Source organism: Protopterus annectens, chromosome 14.part0 (genome assembly GCF_019279795.1).
Source record: "Protopterus annectens isolate FY-2018-M chromosome 14.part0, PAN1.0, whole genome shotgun sequence".
NCBI classification, from domain to species: Eukaryota; Metazoa; Chordata; order Ceratodontiformes; family Protopteridae; genus Protopterus; species Protopterus annectens.
This window is the reverse complement of record NC_056748.1, coordinates 508,426,320-508,445,032: the sequence shown is the minus strand read 5'-3', so window position 1 is coordinate 508,445,032 and position 18,713 is coordinate 508,426,320.

The following is an 18,713-nucleotide window of genomic DNA, read 5'->3' as shown; positions in this document are numbered from 1 at the left end:
CAGACACACCCCCGGATGGACACCCCAGACACACACATGGACACCCCAGACACACACACCCCTGGATGGGCACCCCAGACACACACATCCTCGGATGGACACCCCAGACACACCCCTGGATGAACACCCCAGACACCCCTGGATGGACACCCCAGACACCCACACCCCTGGATGGACACCCCAGACACACACACACACCCCTGGCTGGCACCCCAGACATACACCCCCGGATGGACACCCCAGACACACACACCCCCGGATGGGCACCCCAGACACACACACACCCCCGGATGGACACCCCAGACACACACACCCCAGATGGACACCCCAGACACACACACACACACACCCCTGGATGGAAACCCCAGACGCACACACACCCCCGGATGGACACCCCAAACACACACCCCTGGATGGACACCCCAGCCACACCCCCAGATGGACACCCCAGCCACACACACCCTCTGGATGGACACCCTAGCCATACACATCCCCAGATGGACACCCCAGACATACACCCCCAGATGGACACCCCGGTCACACATCCCTGGATGGACACCCCAGCCAGCCACACACTTCCCTCGGATGGACACCCCAGCCACACACTCCCGGATGGACACCCCAGCCACACACTCCCGGATGGACACCCCAGACACACACACCCTTGGATAGACACCCCAGACACGCACACCCCTAGATGGACACCCCAGACACACACATCCCCGGATGAGGAAAGAATCCAGGTGAGCATGCCTAGCCATGGAGAAACCACATGACAATGTCCCAAAAAAGTTATTTGGGCAGTCCTGTAATGATTCAAGTCCCAGAAACTCTTGATATAATTAATGCAGGCTGTGTACTGGATGCAGTGGCACAAGTACAAACAGGGCTCAGGGGGCTTCCCAGACACACACACACATCCCTGGATGGACACCTCAGACACACACACATCCCCAGATGGACACCCCAGCCAGACACACACACCCTCGGATGGACACCCCAGACACACACACTCCCCCCTGGATGGATACCCCAGACACACACTCCCTCTCGGATGGACACCCTAGACACACCCACCACCTGGGCTGGACACTCCAGACACACACCATCCGGATGGACACCCCAGACACAAACACACCACCCGGATGGACATCCCAGACACACCCACCACCCGGATGGACACCCCAGACACACATCCACCCCCAGGATGGATTCTCCCGACACACACACCCAGATAGACACAGGACGGACACAACTTATTACATCATATAAAATACACCCAGTTCTGCTATCAGATAAACAGTTCTTTCAACTGAATGTGGTAAAATCTATGACACTAAGCAGATGGAATACAGCAACAGACTTACAGCATCTTGCAGCACAGCAGATAAAAATATACCACAGCAGATAAGATGCGCACACACAGTTCTGTTCAACACTGCATATCAGTTCTGAATAGAGTGGCTGGCTGAAAGTGTAAAAGCTACACCACTAACCAGCACTACAGGACCATTAAGCATGCATTTCAGATAACATTTATTCTTTTTTTCTTACCTGGAGGCTGGGGCATGTGGGCAGACTCTGCAAAACTTAAACTACGCACATCTGCCACCACTGTTGTTATAGTCCTTATTTCCCTACAAATAGTTCAAAATAAATATCTGACAAAAGTCCAACACGCAGAAGCTGATGTCATCATGCATGCCGCTGTAGGCTGGTGATGTCAGCCATAAATTTAAAGTGGTAAAACAAAAAATAATCAGGAATTAAAGGAGTCACTCGGGAATGTGTGGCACCCCATTATTTTGCCCTAAAAAACAGTAAATACTGAGGCATTCTGTATGGTTGAGAGGTGTGATTACCATTTTAAAAAAAAGGCAAAAGTAACTTACTTTAGTCACAAGTTGAGGCATGATTTGAAGTTCAGAAGACTACAAAGGAATAAATTATTTTCCTCAGTTTTAAAACAGGAGAAGGTAGATGCTCCCAGTATTGCCAAAATAATTCATTGGGTGTTTGGCAGAAAGAGGAGCCACAGGACTCACCTAACTTGAGTAGAACTCACCTAACTTGAGAAGAGCAGACATGGACTTTTATGCAGTAAATTTTAAGGAGCTACTTTCTCATCTTATGTATGGCTGAAGTCTCTGTGAAGGGCACATCATTTTTGCTTCAACCAAAAGTAAGGACACAGTGAGTGTGCCTGTTGGCCAGAGATATGTTCTGGCCACAGGCATATGCACATTGATGGAAGAAGTACTTTGACATGCTGAAACTTGGAATGCAAAGATGGCCTAGGCAAAAGTGAGAAGGGGAGGGAAGGAGTGTTTAAATGAGATATCTCAGAAAAATATACTGAAGAAATAAAAATAGAAATTGGAAGCAAAATCAATTATTAATTTACAAATCTGAAAATTTGTATTAAAAAACCAGTAAAAGACCAGTGACACTTTTTCGCCACTTTGCTAAAATGAGCAAAGACTGACAGAGCCACATAAAAAGCAAGGAAATTTTTATCTGACAACTGAAATAGGGCCAAAAACTATGGGCATGAACTTTCCTGCTATCTGTGCAGCCAGCTTGCTGGATTTGGGAGTCCTGAGGCAGGGTAGCAATTGCTTCATCTCAAGCAAACTGATAAAAGGTAAAAGCTGCATTTACACAATGTCACTGGTGGCAAAGTTCTCACGTACAAGCACACATTACTAACAAGGTGGTCAGAAATGCACACATTCCACCTACTAACATACTGTATGGATCAGACATGCAGACCAACATATGCAGAGGTTCAATGATCTCCCAGACATTTGACCAACAGGTATCCTTCAGCAGCCCCAAAAGCCCACCACCAAAACACCCACTACAACACATACAGCCTCAGCTTCAAAGTCCGTAAGGCAAGCCATCACACAACCCAGTATTTTAATCATAGGAGAGTCCATTGTGAGATACACAGATGTCTCACTCACCAAGACAAATAAAAAATCCATGGTCAGTTATTTATCAGGGGGTCAGGATCCACCAGATCACTCATGCACTCAAGTCATTGGAACATAGGTACCAGTATGACTGTTAGTCCATGTAGATGTAAAATGATTTGTAACTTGCCTCCCTAGACTGTATGAAGAGGCATTGTAGAGCTCTCAGACCATATCCCAGGCTGGTATACGCCTGGCATTCAGCAGCATTCTACCTTCATTGGCTTACCTTCTGGTGTCATTCCAATGGGGTGCAATATTTGTCAACATTGGCGGATATGATCAACAGACCATGCTGCTTTGCCAAGGAAAGTCTGCACCTGTCCCCTCTGGGCTTCCAAATATTGGCTAAAATATTATCCTCCCCCATAGTGCCTTTTTTTAAGCAATGTCAAACTGAAATCTTCTGACATAGCAAAGCCAATCTAAAGGTGTTACTGGTCAATCCCAGGAGTCTAAACAAGAAACTCCACTGCCTCTAAGCTCTCATCACCCTGAAAAATACATTTGCATTTCAGAGAGATGGTTTAAGGCAGTGGAGAGCACACCAACAGTGCAAGGATGCAATGCCTTCCACATGTTTAGGTCAGCTACTGTACTCAAATCTATATCAATAACAAGGTCACCTCAAGCAGAATATTATGCTCGAGCTTCTCCACATCCAAATTTCCATAGGCAAAATCCCATAACACATCTTTGCTAGCTATATGTTCTCATCTATGACCCAGGCAATTCATAACCCATACTTAGACTTAGTGGAAATGCTTACCTTTCAACCCATAACTATATTCATGGGTGACTGACTACCCCTCTATAAACTGGGAATCATACATGACCCCAAACCATCAATCCCAAAAATTATTGGATTTTGTTAATACTAACACCCTGGACCAGATAGTTCACATGCCCACTAGGGGAGCAAACATCCTGGTCCAAGTCCTCAGTAGCATGGGAGAAGGTTGTACCTTCCCAAATGTAATGTCCTCTCTGTTAAGGTTAGACCATAAAGCAGTCTCTGTTAAAATAAAAAGGAAACCCAAACTCCCAGCTAAATGCATAGTATTTTAGAATCTATTCTAAAATAAACCTCCTATTAAGTGACAACTTGACAATTTCAAGTCCCCCCCCCCAAAAAAAAAAACCATGAGAACACAGTTGGCTATGCAGAATTGTTCATAGATACTCTATATATAATTATAATACATGTATAGAGACCAGTTATACCTACCAAAAATAAACTGAAAACTAAAAAAACACAAGCCACCCTGGTGAAATGCAAACTTATACAACATTAAGAAAGTTATAGCAAAAGTCAAGAAATGTAACACCCAACAGAAACAGAAAAAAAAAACTCTTCAATCTAAACTCTTCAGAGGGCAAATCAGGTCTAGCACAGCCAGTTCTAAGGCAAATATAGCCTCCCAGGCCAAGGCCAACCCCAATGATTTTTTTCAAGCTATGTCCATAACCTCAAAGACTGTACACATCAATCTGTAGAGCTGCTTGTGAATGGAGTCACCTACATTTAGCTGCAAGATCTAGTAAACGACTGGCTGACAAATTTAGCTTCAGTTTTACCCCCTCCCCCATCAACCCTCAAGAAATACCATCAAACCCAACCCTCGGGTCCATTACAAGTAAATGAGTACTAAACACACTCCATCGACAAGCCCAAGTAATACCCCAGGATGCCACCTAAATAGAATGAGACATGACTTATGAGGACCACTAGAGTCACTATTATCCACAGCTGCCAAGCAGGCTGCATGCAACACAAATGAGAACTGCAACAGGCATCCCTCTGACTATGGGTGGGCCTTCTACAGACTCCAGAAACTACAGATCCATTAGTCTGACTAGTCTCGTATGCAATGCTAAGTATCATCATGAAATGATTAAGGACACTGGAAATCTCCAGACACTGGATCAAGACCATTTCAGTTTTGTCAAGAAAAGACCATGCCTACTCAATCTGGTAGACTTCTTTGAGAAGCTTTCCAAGGCAATGGATGAAGGCAAAATGGTTCATATTGCCTACTTTGACCTAGCCAAGGCATTTGATAAAATACCCTAACTCTGGTATTGCAAACAAACTCAAGAAATTAAGAATAAACCCCCCATGTAATATTTTGGATTGCCAGCTGACTCTCTGATAAGACCCAGAACGTTAGGATAAGGAGAGTTCACCACCACAAACAGGCCAGTCACTAGTAGAGTCCCCCAGGCTCAGTGCTGGGTCCTCTCCTTTTTGGCAGCTATTTCTGAAAAGTCAAGGCCAACATCAAGGGCCTCTGGCTGACCAAGTATGCAGATGATTGCAAGCTGGGTGCAGTCACACAACCCCTCCAAGAATCCAATATCCTCCTGGAAGGGCTAAATACAGACAAATAACCCGTACCATAAGACAGTTTAAAACTCAAGGCCAGGAAAAGCATAATAGTGCTCTTTGGGAAACTGGCTACCCCAGAAAACTACGTGATTGATAATACACCCCAAAGAATAGACCCAGTAGTCAGAGATTTGGGGACATATATAGATAGTAATCTGGCTGTTGACCAAACTGTATCCGAGGTAGTAAGGAAATTATACCATGTTGCTCAACTTATAAGCAAGGGTATGGCATCTCGATCCAAGCAGGTCATTGCTCCACTGTACTCAGCCCTCATCATACTCTTCAATTACAACTCTCCCTTGGTTATGTACCCAACCAGGCACATGCAACAGGCATGTCTACAGAGGTTGTTCACAAAAATACAGGGACATGTCTTAAAATGCTGTGCAACAGATGGTCAGTATTATAAAGCAGAGAGAGAAGTCACTAAAGAAACTGAAGATCTTGCCAATGATGGTCACACAGGAAATGACAGCACTGTCATCTTAAGCCAGTAAAGAAACTGGACTACAGTAAATGTTCATCTCCATATGCACTCAGTATCCTGATAAAATAACACCAGTTTAGCAAAAGCATGGATTATAAAACAAAATCATGCCAGTATAGCAGTTGCCATTAGGCCATATTTGGAGTCTAGCAAATCAACAGATGACCAATTAAAGTGATACAGGGATCTTGCTACTACAGAAAGGTTCCAAGATAGAATAAAAAGCATATGTATTTTCATTTTGGGGTGCAGTGGTTCATTTTTACATTTTTTTCTCAGACAGAAAGGAAAATAAATGGTTAAGTCAGCAACATCATCATAGCAGAGGTGTGTAAACTTAGAGTTCTGAAGAAGAGCTAAGCAAGGGTCTTGTTTGAGGCCAACAGCCCATAAATAACTGTGCCAGGCTTAACTACACATAAAACTGGGAACACTGACCACTCAATGAATACCAGCTGTGTTCCATTGACCAATAACTTTCAAACAAAATACCTTCACCAAAAGGAAAGCATCCCTGTAACATGCTATCCCCACACAGCCACCACATCTGTCACATCCAGTAGTGTTTTAGACTGCAAAATTCACAGCAAAAGGACTCCATAGGGAACTACAAAGCCTGAAAAATGGTGAACTTCTCCAGATATTCCCATTAGTCACCATCATCTTTATTAAATATTTATTGTAAATTTTGCTAGGTAAACCCCACAAGCATGCGCCTGGGTCTCTGCATGTCTACCATTATAACAAATTAATGACATGGTTTCAGAGTGTAAAAGGCAGAGTCAGTCCATGGACCATAATCACCTTAACACCCACCCTCATAGGGCACTTCCTGCCTCCAGGCAGGCAAAAGTCAAGCCTGGGATGAATTTACAGAAGCTCATCCAATCGTCAGCAGTATTGCTCTGTTTTACATGTAACAGGATATTATTCCAGAGGTTGGGGAAGTGCTAAGTACTAAAATGTGCCTCCTCCATCATGTCTTATTTGCTGTGAAGCCATTTGTTTTCTTGGTGAGTTAAGAAAGTGAGTGTCTAACAGTATGAAATATTGTATCTCAAGTCTGAGTGAGATGGAAAGGGACAGAACTTTGAGCCTGTCTTGGTAGCAGAGGGTCCAGAATCCTTTTGCTAAAGCAGTATCCAGACACAACCATGCATGTGGAAACCTAGGTATGTATCTAATGCAGAAGTTAAACATTGCTAAAATAAATTGTCAGCAATATTATATTTTAGAAGAAAAATATTTAGGTTAATTCTGTAAAGTTTGCAAATCAGAATTATGAATAAAAATCAAAACAGTAGCAGGTATTTTGGAGGATTTGTTTTGGCCTCTATTAATAAACATTCATTTTAGTCTTTCTACAGAATCTAGGTAAAGGCAATGATAAAAAAACAATAAAGTGAAAAAGAAAGAAACTTTTTTTTTTTAATATCTTAGCTAAATTAATAAGGAAGACTGTCAGGCAAACAAGTTTAGCCATTCAGCCTATGTTTTTAAACAGTTTTCAAATGTGGTTACTGCCATAAACATTTAGCATCCTATGCTTAATTGTCAACAAAAATTCCAGTCAGTTAAATTAAGATACTAGACTGACACACACAGGGATATGGTATGGTCTAAAATGTAGACAAAAGTAAGAGGTTAAGAGAAACCACCAACCTCATGCATGATTGTTTCTTAAATTGTAATTTCTTTTATAAGCCTGGTACAGTAAATGTAAGTTTTTCCACCTGTGATGTAAACAGACCTCTATAGGACAGATCATTGCTACCCCCCCCCTTCCCTTCATTTTTTAAACTGATCTTGTTTTGAATAATACAGAGAACATTATGCAGATGAGATAAAATATCAAGACGCCAAACTTCTAATTGCAAGTAGAAGGATACTGAATTTTATTTAGATTATGGATAGGGTCTTGCATGCTATGACTACACTGTGCTAACATGAGTACCTACAGGAAATGTGATGCAAAACTTGCCAAATTAGTACCGCCAGCAGCATAATGTCAAACACCAAAAAGCAGAGATAACAAGGTGCAACTAGGAAAGAGGAAAAAAGTGCATGTGTGTGGTGGGGGGGGGGCATGCTCACATAAATCACAAAGGTATCAGTATGTCCCATTCAAGATAGAAATCCATACGGGACAATTACAGTATAACCAGCTTCTTCATTCACATGCCAGCCAGCGCAGACATCAAGATAATGTATCACTTTGAAAGCTTTAATCCTCTAGCATTAACAGATAATCTGATAAGATAAGCAATGTATTTCACAATATTAACTACAGAAGGCAGCCATATCAGTGTTTCCAGTCCTAAAATTTGTTTGGAATAACTCACCACATGATAATAATTGACAGAGAACCTGTATAATCTGCAAGGGGTGGACTGCATCAGCATTTGAAGACATCAGGTCCAACCAACTAAGGCAGCATTATAAACATTAAACGAAGTAAGCTCAGGCAGCAGCACCATTTTAAACTGCATCAATTTCTACTCTGTCTCCTTAGTTCTACTCAGCAACCACAAGTTGCAAGCCATATCCTGTTCACGTGACCACTTTCCTCTCACTAGCTGTACAGCCTTCTTCACCTTCCTGCTGTTACAACACTTAAGACACCAGAAAGTATAACCAAGCAGATACGCTTACTAATGAAATATGGTGGCCTTGTTAGTGTTGCTCAGCTAGGTTTATGACTCCAATATGCAGCGATGCTAAAAACAACAGAAAAATAATCATTTGTTGCTGCATTTATACAGAAATAAACCATAAACTATGTACAATAAGACCAGCTGTAACAGTTATTAAATATATTAACATTACAGCAGTCAAGTCTGAAAGCTATGCAAAGCATCAATTAACAGTTGCACATACCACCTATTAAATGTAAATAATGGAATATAATTTATGTAACTGTGATGTGCTCATCAAAACCCAGCCTATCTACCCCCAGTCCATCAAAAAGGATGGAAAAACACCCTGGGTGAAGTGAAGGGACATGCCCCCAAATCCCATGGAAGGGGACTTTATGCACTGCATTCTATTAACTAATATAGTCTACATGAAGGTCACACAAATCTTCAAGCAAGTTAAAACAATTTCTACAAATGAACCCATCCGATAGAACAGGCTCAATCAAATGGGTTGTGGTGTACAGTTTGGCGAGTTCACAAATGAGAAACCCAACAAGTCATACTCATTCAGCATTGTAAGGAATCACTACATACTGTGTAGGTTGTTAAATTATGACAACTGCAGGGATAATTATATTGTATAATTAGTATTCATCCCAACATGTTTGCTTTTTGCTGTACTACCCGTATCTTTCCTAATGCAGCAGCCCAAAGTGCTAGCTGTTTCTGCTCAGGAGCATTGCATTAGGCTAATTCTGATACACAGCAGAGGAAGAAAAGTGCTTTGGGATGGATGTTTACTCTCACCTGTTCTGTCAGTCCATTCTTAGGGCTGGTTCCCAAGTCACCCATGCATTGCACTTTATTCATCTGCTTTTACTGTATTTGTGTTTCTTCCTACTTTATTACTAAGGGCATTGACTACAACTCTGAACAATAAAGTATTCTTTTCTGTGCATTTAAAGTGATATTTGATTGCATCTGCTTCATTTTCTGAAAAAAAATAAATAAAAAAAATATATATATATACTGGTTTCCTGCCTTTCTAAGCTAGTATAGTCCAGTTTTCAGGTAAGTGCTGAATTCAGGGCTGTGTTACAAATCTCTGTGTTCGCCCATGCCTTACTTGGATAGAAGGAAGTTTTTCTGTTCACCTGTGAGAGAGGGGAGCTTTAAGCAGCCTATCTGTCCCTGGAGGAGTGGCTTCAGCCAAGAAATTAGTAGCTTATTGGCCATTTTGGGCTAATTTCTCTTGATTTCCCTGCTATAAAAAACGCATTTGCCCAGTTTTGCCCGCCGGTTAGCTAGGGTATAACTATTCCAGGCTCCACAAAGTCTCCTCTTCAATTTTTCCCTTGGAACTAGACAAACTTTCAACTTAAGCACTCAAGCCATTCATTTCTCAGCCCGGTACTTGCTCAAAACTCATAGCACTTATAAACCCTAGCACTAGACCCTCTATACTGTACAAAAGGACAAGGCTCTCTACTCGACCTTACCAGCCATTCAGTAAAACAGTTCACTGTACCTATCCAGGCATGTCCAAAGGGCAGTTTCAGGTGTACTCTCCAGTTCAACTGGTGAATCTGGGCATTTTGAGGCAATGTTACAACTACCTCATGTACGCAGACAACCCTCTCCTCCTACCATCAAACACCAATACATGCGAGAGATGCAATTATAAAGCCAAACTGGAGGCTAAGCTCTCTCAACCCAAGACTGGATCAGACACTCAAGAGGAGAAGGGAAATACTTGCATCACACCACCAGTCTCACAGAGACCCATTAAACCAGCACTGGCAAAAAACACACAAATACACAAACATACTCGCAGGCTCTAAATAAAAATCTGCAAAAGCAACAGAGACCTCCAAAGCAGCCATCCAAGCAACCTCCACCCCCAACACAAACCATGAAACACATACTTCACAAAACCAGTGTGCCCTGCAATCACAGTCCTTAAGGCAAAATAACATACCCAACATACTAGTAATAGGTGACTCTATAGTCAGGCACACTGACGTCCCACTCACTAGGCTGAATAAGGAGAAGGTTACGGTTAGCTGCCTGTCGGGTGCCAGGATCTGCCACATAACACAAGCACTCAGGTCACTCCAGAAAAAGTACAAATATGACTTGGTCATTTGTCCATGTTGGTGTGAATGACCTGAGCCGTACCTCCCTGGACTACATGAAGAGAGACATGGAAGAGCTCTCTGATCACGTAGCCCAGGCCGGTATGACCCTGACCCCAAGTACCATCCTGCCCTCACCAAGAATGATACCACGGTATAAAGAAAAAATTATCAATTTCAACAATTGGCTAAGTTTCTGGTGTCATTCAAAAAGGATCCAGTGTCTGTCTGTCTGGGATGACATGCTTGACAAGCCACACTGTTTCACTAGAGACGGCTCGCACCTGTCACCCTTAGGCTTTTGAATACTGGCCAAGGCTCTTGCCACCCCCATAGTGTCCTTTTAGGAAAGGCTCAAAAGACAAACCCACTGCCGTAAATAGCACAAGTAACAAAAATGGAGGGTAATGCTACTCAATGCCAGAAGTCTAAACCTCAAAATGCACGCAATCGAGGCACTCCTCGGTATGGAGAAAATCGATATATGTGCAGTAACAGACACCTGGTTTAAGGCTCCAGAGTGCACCCCAGCACTACCAGGCTACAACTCATACTATACATTTCGGCCACAGAACCCAGACCGAAATACAAAGGTGGGGGAGTATCCATATTCATCAAGGATAAACACACCTCCAGGTTAGTGGCACAGCACGATGCTTCAGAAATCATCTACGTGCAACTAACGGGCAAATCTGCAATTCAAATTGTATCTTGCTACAGATCACCCACCATGTCCCAGGTCCCCCATTCCATGTTTCTGGAAACACTGGGAAACATAAAGGTCCTACCAAACACCCTAATATTGGGTGATTTTAAATTACCCAAACGTTAACTGGGAGAACTACTCAAGTACTAACTCCCTTGCCCAACATTTCCTAGAATTTATAAACTCAAATGCCCTGGATCAACTGATCAACACTCCCGCCAGAGGTGACAACATATTGGACCTGGTCATCACCAACATGGGCGAATGGTGTTCCATATCGGAGGTCAACCCCTCGCTGGTTAGATTTGACCATAAACAAATCACTTTGGATATCCACATTCGGCCCCTGGACAAGGAAACCACCGTGAAAAACTTTTCAAAAGCAAACTTCATGTTACTTAAGACCGAGGTGGAAAGTTTCAAAGCCCCCATGCTAAAGGATAATGCTGTCCAAGCTGCAAAATACTTTACTAATGCATTCTATGGGCACCTACAAGAATGCATGGATCATGCTATCCCAAGAAAAACCAAGACTCACTCCTCCAAAAAAAGGAAACCAGTCTGGTGGACCTCTGCCATAAACAAGCTATACAACAGGAGGAGGAAACTAGTACAAGAAAGAATAAACTCCCAAGAAGGGAAGACATCCCTGATCAGTATCAGCAAGAAACTACGATCCCTCATAAAATCATCCAAGGCGAGCTTCGAAAGAAAAATTGCCAAGGACTCCAAAGAGGCAAGGCATTCTTTAGCTATGTCAAGAATCTAAGTGGCAATGCTCAGATCTGCTTGGAGTTGGTGCAGAATGGCACAAAATACACTGAACCGACTGATATCGCCAACATCCTGGCAGACAGGTTCAGTGCAAACTTCACCCCCCCTCTCACCCCCTAAAGGTCCCATAACCATACCAGAAGAATGCAGAACCCCTGAAATCACAGACACTCAGGTTAAAACAGCTCTCTCCAAAGCCAAAAACACAGCATCAGTGGGACTGGACAGTGTCCCAGGCTGCGTCCTACACGAGCTCAAAGATGAACTAACCCCTCACCTAAACACACTGTTCAACTCAGCCTCTCCACAGGTTACGTACCCATAGAGTGGCACATAGAAATGGTTATTCTACTCCACAAAGGTGGAGCCACAACAGACCCAGGGAACTATTGCCCTATAAGCCTGACTAGCTTGATCTGCAAGGCTATGGAGCACATCATGGAACTGATTAACAGAGACATTGGGAACCGCCAAACACTGGACCCTACCCAGTTCGGCTTTGTTAAGGGCAGATCCTGCCTCCTAAACCTGGTAGACTTCTTTGAGACAGTTACCAAGGCTGAAAGGTGGTACACACAGCCTATCTAGACCTCGCAAAGGCCTTCAACACAATTCCCCATTCTGGTATTATAGATAAGCTCATCAGCCTGAACATAAACCCCTACGTCATAAGATGGGTTACTAACTGGCTCATGGACAGAACCCACATGGTGAGAGTTGCGGGAGCTAGGTACGAGTCTAAACCAGTTACAAGTGGCGTTCCCCAGGGCTCATTCCTAGGACCCCCTTCTGTTCCGCATATACTCCTCAGAGGTACAGGCAAGCACAGAAGGACTATGGCTGACCAAGTTCACAGACTACTGCAAATGACTGCAAACTAGGGGCTATAATTGACTCTCTTGGCTGACACAGACATCCTCCAAAAGGGTCTCACTGAGACAGATACCTGGTGTCTAAATCATGACCTCAAGCTAAATGCCAAAAAGTGCATAGTTATCCCCTTTGGAGAAAACAAAGTACCCGCAAACTACCACATAGGTGGTAGTCCACTAAATACAGAAAACGTAATAAGGGATCTGGGGACCTAACTAGATTGTAATCTCTCCTTTGATAATCACACTGCCAAAGTGGTTAGAAAATCCTTCTGGGTCCCCCCTAATGACAAATGGGTTCGCATCCAGATCAAAATAAGTCATTGTGCCCCTCTACTCATCAGACCCATCATAGAGTACAGCGCCCCATTTGAGATGTACCTTACAAGACACCTGCAATAGCTGGAAAGACCACAGAAGTACCTCATCAAGAGGATCGCTGGCCTCAAAAAGATGCCCTAGACAGCTCAATTGAAGAAACTCCAGCTGTACTGGGTTGCATATCACCTACTCAGAGGTGATCTCTGCCCGACATACAAGGCCATATCCAACCCAGAATTGATGGCCATGCTTCACCTAAAGAAAACCTTATCCCCTTGAGCCACACGCTCTAGGGATCCAAGCCTCACCACAACAATAAATAGGACGTGCTGGAGGGATAGATTCCAGTCCCAGAGACTTCCCATGTGTTGGAACAAGATTACAATATACATTAGGCAGAGCTCCTCGCGAACACTCCAAGAGAAACCTTGACGAGTGGATAGGAAGCAAAGTTTACCTCGGGATCACTTCAGTGGCTCTGCTGGACAGAGGCACAGGGAACTAATCTAAGGGGGCGGCGAAAGCCAACACATTCTGGCTACCAACTGTGCTACAGAAGACTGCGAATGCCTAGTATCTACCTATGAACCTATACATGGCAGAATTATCTGGCATTGGGGCACAGTGATGGCTGCTATGAGGAAGGAGCTTTTCTCTTCTTACATGATTACAAAATATTACTTCACCGATAGCTTACATTTTCTTTTAAGTTGCAGAAAAAGAGATAAATTACTCTGTTTAACAGCATACTTTGCCATTATTCTTGTGGAATGTTTTTTTTTATATGTTCAGATTTTAGAATCCATTAGTTGGGGCAAATACAGTCTGCTTCAGGAAACACTAAGAAATGTTTGATTATATATGGTTAGATTATCTCTGTGTGTGTTCTTGTATTATGGTTAGACAGCTATGCATTTTTTCTTGTATCAATCTAGTTGACTCTACTTATATACCTACATATGACTTTAGTTCTTGTCACAGACCTAACGAATGAAGGCTTTATTGCATTAGTTAGCCAAAAGTGATTTTAGTTAAGTCAGTCTTTTTATGTGTATCTTATGCTTTTCTTAATACCTTATTTGGGAATGTGGGCTGCAAATAGGCAATAGTTTTCCTCAACTAAGATTTAATTTGATCTAAATCAGTAGTAGTGTGTGGGGGTGGCTATTTGCCGTTCTAAAACGTACTTTTTATGGCTCTGTTTAATATTAAACTATTTAAGGCAAACGATATAAACAATACATATATTTTCCACACCTACTTTTAAGTGTATAACAGAATCACTTATCTGTGACGAATAAAGGCTTCTTGTTTTGGAACACTACCTGGTTGTCATGATTTTGGGGAATTATTATAACTGAGCTCATCAATGAAGTTTTGAGACCACTAGTTTCTCTCTCTCTTTTTTTTTTTTTTGGTTTATTTATTTTATTTTTTTTTTTAGGTTCATAATTATGCTACTCAATCTAAAGGTAACAGGTTTTCCACTTTATTATTACAAAGAAACATGTCCTAACTTTAATATTATCAAACCATCTGACAAAAGTGGGGCGGTAGTCTTATCTTTCTTCTATGGATAGTGTATTGAATGATGAATGTAGTAACAGATTAAAATTATTACAAGGTTTAAAGGTGAGAAGCTAATAAAAGTTAAATGCACTTTATAAGAGCTTCAGCTATCTAATGGCTTAACTGCCATTTACAACTACTTTAAATGCACCCCCTTAATATTTCATTTATATATCCTGGGGGACGATACTTCACACACAGTAGTATGAAATTCTACTGTTACAGTGACAGTGATGAAACTATGCAGTCACTCTTGAGAAACCTAAATCTTCCCAGTCAAGGCAGTACAACATAATGCTAAAGACAATAACTTTTAAGCTCAATAATACTTATTTTTCAATTACCCATAACAGAGTTGCACACAGTATTGAGCACAACCGGTCAATTGTCACATGTTCAAGTGATATAAAGAACCTTGTTATTGATAGACATAATTGTGCTCGTCAAAGATTCACTAATTTAAAAACAGCAGCTAAGTTATAAAAATCGACCCCAGGCTAAGACACTCAGTACTAACACCAAGGATAAACATTTCTACTATTCATACACATTTTGCAGCTACATCTGTGATGGAGTTTCAGCACCCTGTAACATTCAGAATGTTTAATGTATATGCAAGCTACATTATAGCAATTGCAATTTACTTTGCAGCATGCATAACATTTAGCTTTTTATGCTGGGTAATCAAATCACAAGCTGAAAGAATTTTTGATCATAAAGACATTATTCAGAAATAAGCTGGCAAGTCCCGAATTAGATTTTTTTCTACTTTTTGTCTCCATTTTCAACCATTCGCAGTCTTCTGTAGCCCAGTTGGTACATTCATTCTAAATTACTGAGGCAAGGATCTTGTTTTTGGTCCCACAACTTTGTGTATACACTAATAAAGCTATTTGTAGGTTGCATGCTGACTGCACTGGACTGACCCTACATTTTGTTGAGGCCATTCCCAGCAACCAACCCCACCAACTCCTGTAAGGCACCACATGCAGTTCTCCCTAGGCTTCACTTCATGACTGAGCACATACTCCCAGAGCATGTGCAAGTCAATCCCCCCAGAGAAGTGAGCAAAGTCCGCTCCTTCACTCCTTCCTCCTACCCACTCAACTCTTCCAGTGTTAGAGCTGCTACCTGTACCCCAGTCTCTGGGAATCATAGCCAAGGCTCCATCCCTTTCTACCTTGCAGCCAGTTAAATCTTGACTAATACATTAGTAAAACACATGCAGGACAATGATGCAATATATGAATTTATACTTAGAGTTACTGAGAAAGCCCTAGATGTGGGAATATTACAGTTCAGTCTGAGTACAGGGATTACTAAATCACATTACTTCAGGCTTATAAGCATCCATGACTGAATAGTATTGTATTACCAAAACAAATACTTTAATGTAAAATGACCACCTTGCTGTTTTAATTAACATTTAATTATATAATGCATTCTAGTGGCTGCCTTCTATCATCTGATCATTTAAATTATCTGCTTCCTTTTAAATTATTTTTATTTAGCATCTGATGAAGTGCTGTTTCCAGTGGGAAAGTTGAGGGCATCTTATTTCCTGCATCAGGTTTTGTTTTTGCCATTAGAGGCTGTTGTGGCTTAGAATTTAATGATTAAAACATTGTTGTTGAGAATCCAATAACTATTTGCAGCATTTTCAGGTGCACAGCATCCTTCATCTCCTTCATTATCCCATCCCAATGATTTCTTGTTCTGCTACAGCAATATTAGGGTGGGAGTATACCAAAGCTTCTTGGGTGATATATGCAGATCTCCTGAATTCTTGAAGACATGACTGTTTTGCTTGGGCCCAAAATAAGAAATATGATGCCCGAAAAAACTAACAAGAAGGAAAAACAGTGGGGTTGCTACAAACTAGTACAGATGTGACAATGGTAGCATGTTTATTGCCACACACACACACACACACACACACACACACACACACACACACACACACACAAACACACACAAGCATATACCTCTAGAGATAAAGTAATGGAAGCCAACATAAGAATTATTTCATTTAAACCCCACCCGAAGCAATTCAAATAACTGTTGAAAGAGAAGTTCAAAGCAAAAAGCAATGACAATACAAAACGTTAGGATGTTATGTGATCCGATCTCGCCTACATTCTGAATGATGGGTTCGGAGCCGATACCTCGGCTCCGACTCAGCACGCTTATGCTATAGAGCGAGGCCTCTTATTGGCTGAGCTTTTTTTATCCCAGGATGCACCACCACTAATCCCCCAGATCTCGTTTGCCGCTTACAGAGCTTGGACGTGGTCTCAACATTGGCTGGGCTAAGTACTATATTAATAGTAACTTTTCCTGAAATTTTCTTTTTTTCAACCCAAAAGCTGTTTTAACGGCTATTATTTGTGTATGAGTGTGTTTTTTGTTGATTTATTGATTTTTACTTAAAATTTCCTGTCAGAGAAGATTCCTTTCAGTCAGAGGGGCCTTCCCCTGTTCTAACTACTTTATTGGTTGTGTGGGTCAAGTACCCATTTGAGTTAGAGGGTCTTGACCCTCCTTGCTTTCTTTTTTTTTTTTTTTTTTTTTTTTTTTTAACACAGTAAGAAAAAAGAAAGGGAAAAGTTTCCCTTTTCAGTATTTATATATTTTTTGGCATATTTGTTGTACCTGTGTCCTAAGCTGTTTAAAGTTTACTGTTGTTTCTGTTTTTACAACTATGTCTAAGGAACATAAACCATCCGGTTTTAAGAAGTGCACGAGGTGTGGGTTTAAAATGTCCATTCACGGACGACCACTCTCGTCGTCTATTGTCTTGGTAAACATCTCCAAGAATCCTGCAGTGTGTGCCATGCGTTTTCTCTCGAGTCCTCCAGGAGGAAAAACAAATTAATCCTTAGAGGATTAAATCAAGCCTTCTTTTAAGGAGGCTTTTTCTTCCTCTCCTTCTTCTAAGAAGAGGAAAGCGTCGGCTCTGACCAGTCAGTCGGAGCCGATGGCTAAAGGCAAGCAGACTTCTCCATCGGCTCCACGGACTTGGGCCGAGGTCGAACAGTCTGCCTCGATGCCTCCTACCTCGACCCCACTGGTTTGGGCCGAGGTCTGGAGCATCGAGGCGGGTCATCCTCATCGGCTCCACTGATATTGGAGCCGATAAGGATCATCGGCTCAGACACTTCCCCTAGGGCGAAGTCTTTATCCGGCCGAGAGAAATTTGTGAAGGCTTCCTCGGAGCCGATAATAGTGGAATCCTTTTGGAGCCGCTCCCCAGGCCCTTCGGAGCCGATGGAGAAATCAGTTCAGGCCCGATCGGTATCCTCGAGATCTTCCAGGATGTCTGATTCGGACATCGATAGGGTACTCCTTCGACTCTTCCAATCTCCGGTGTTCCAAAAGATGGTTTCGGCTCCAGCCCATTTGGCTTCGGAGCCGATGGTCCACTCCCTTACAGTTCTTCCTCCTCCAACAGCTTCAGCACCGTTGGAGCGGGTGTTGGTGGAACCAGTGGAGGTGTTAGGGTCAGACCCGACCCTTGCTCCGACTCCGGCTCCTGGGTCAGAGTTCAGTGCGGACTTCTTCCTTCGGCCCTAGGGAGAGGCTTTGGGATTGATGCCTTCGGTCCCAAGTCTTCCTCTTGGTGCGTCGGCGGGAGTACCGTCTACTATCGTGGCCACGGAGGGGGGACCTTCCCAGGATTCTGGTGGTCCCGCCTTCAGGGCTATAAGGAGTGCTCTAGACAAATCTTCTTTGGCCACCTCCACAGTTTCCCCGGCTCCTTCCCTACTCTTGGAGACTGGGTGCGTTGGCAGTTCCTGTCAGCAGACAGCGGAGCCCCTGGGCCTCAGGTTACCCCGCTGGGGG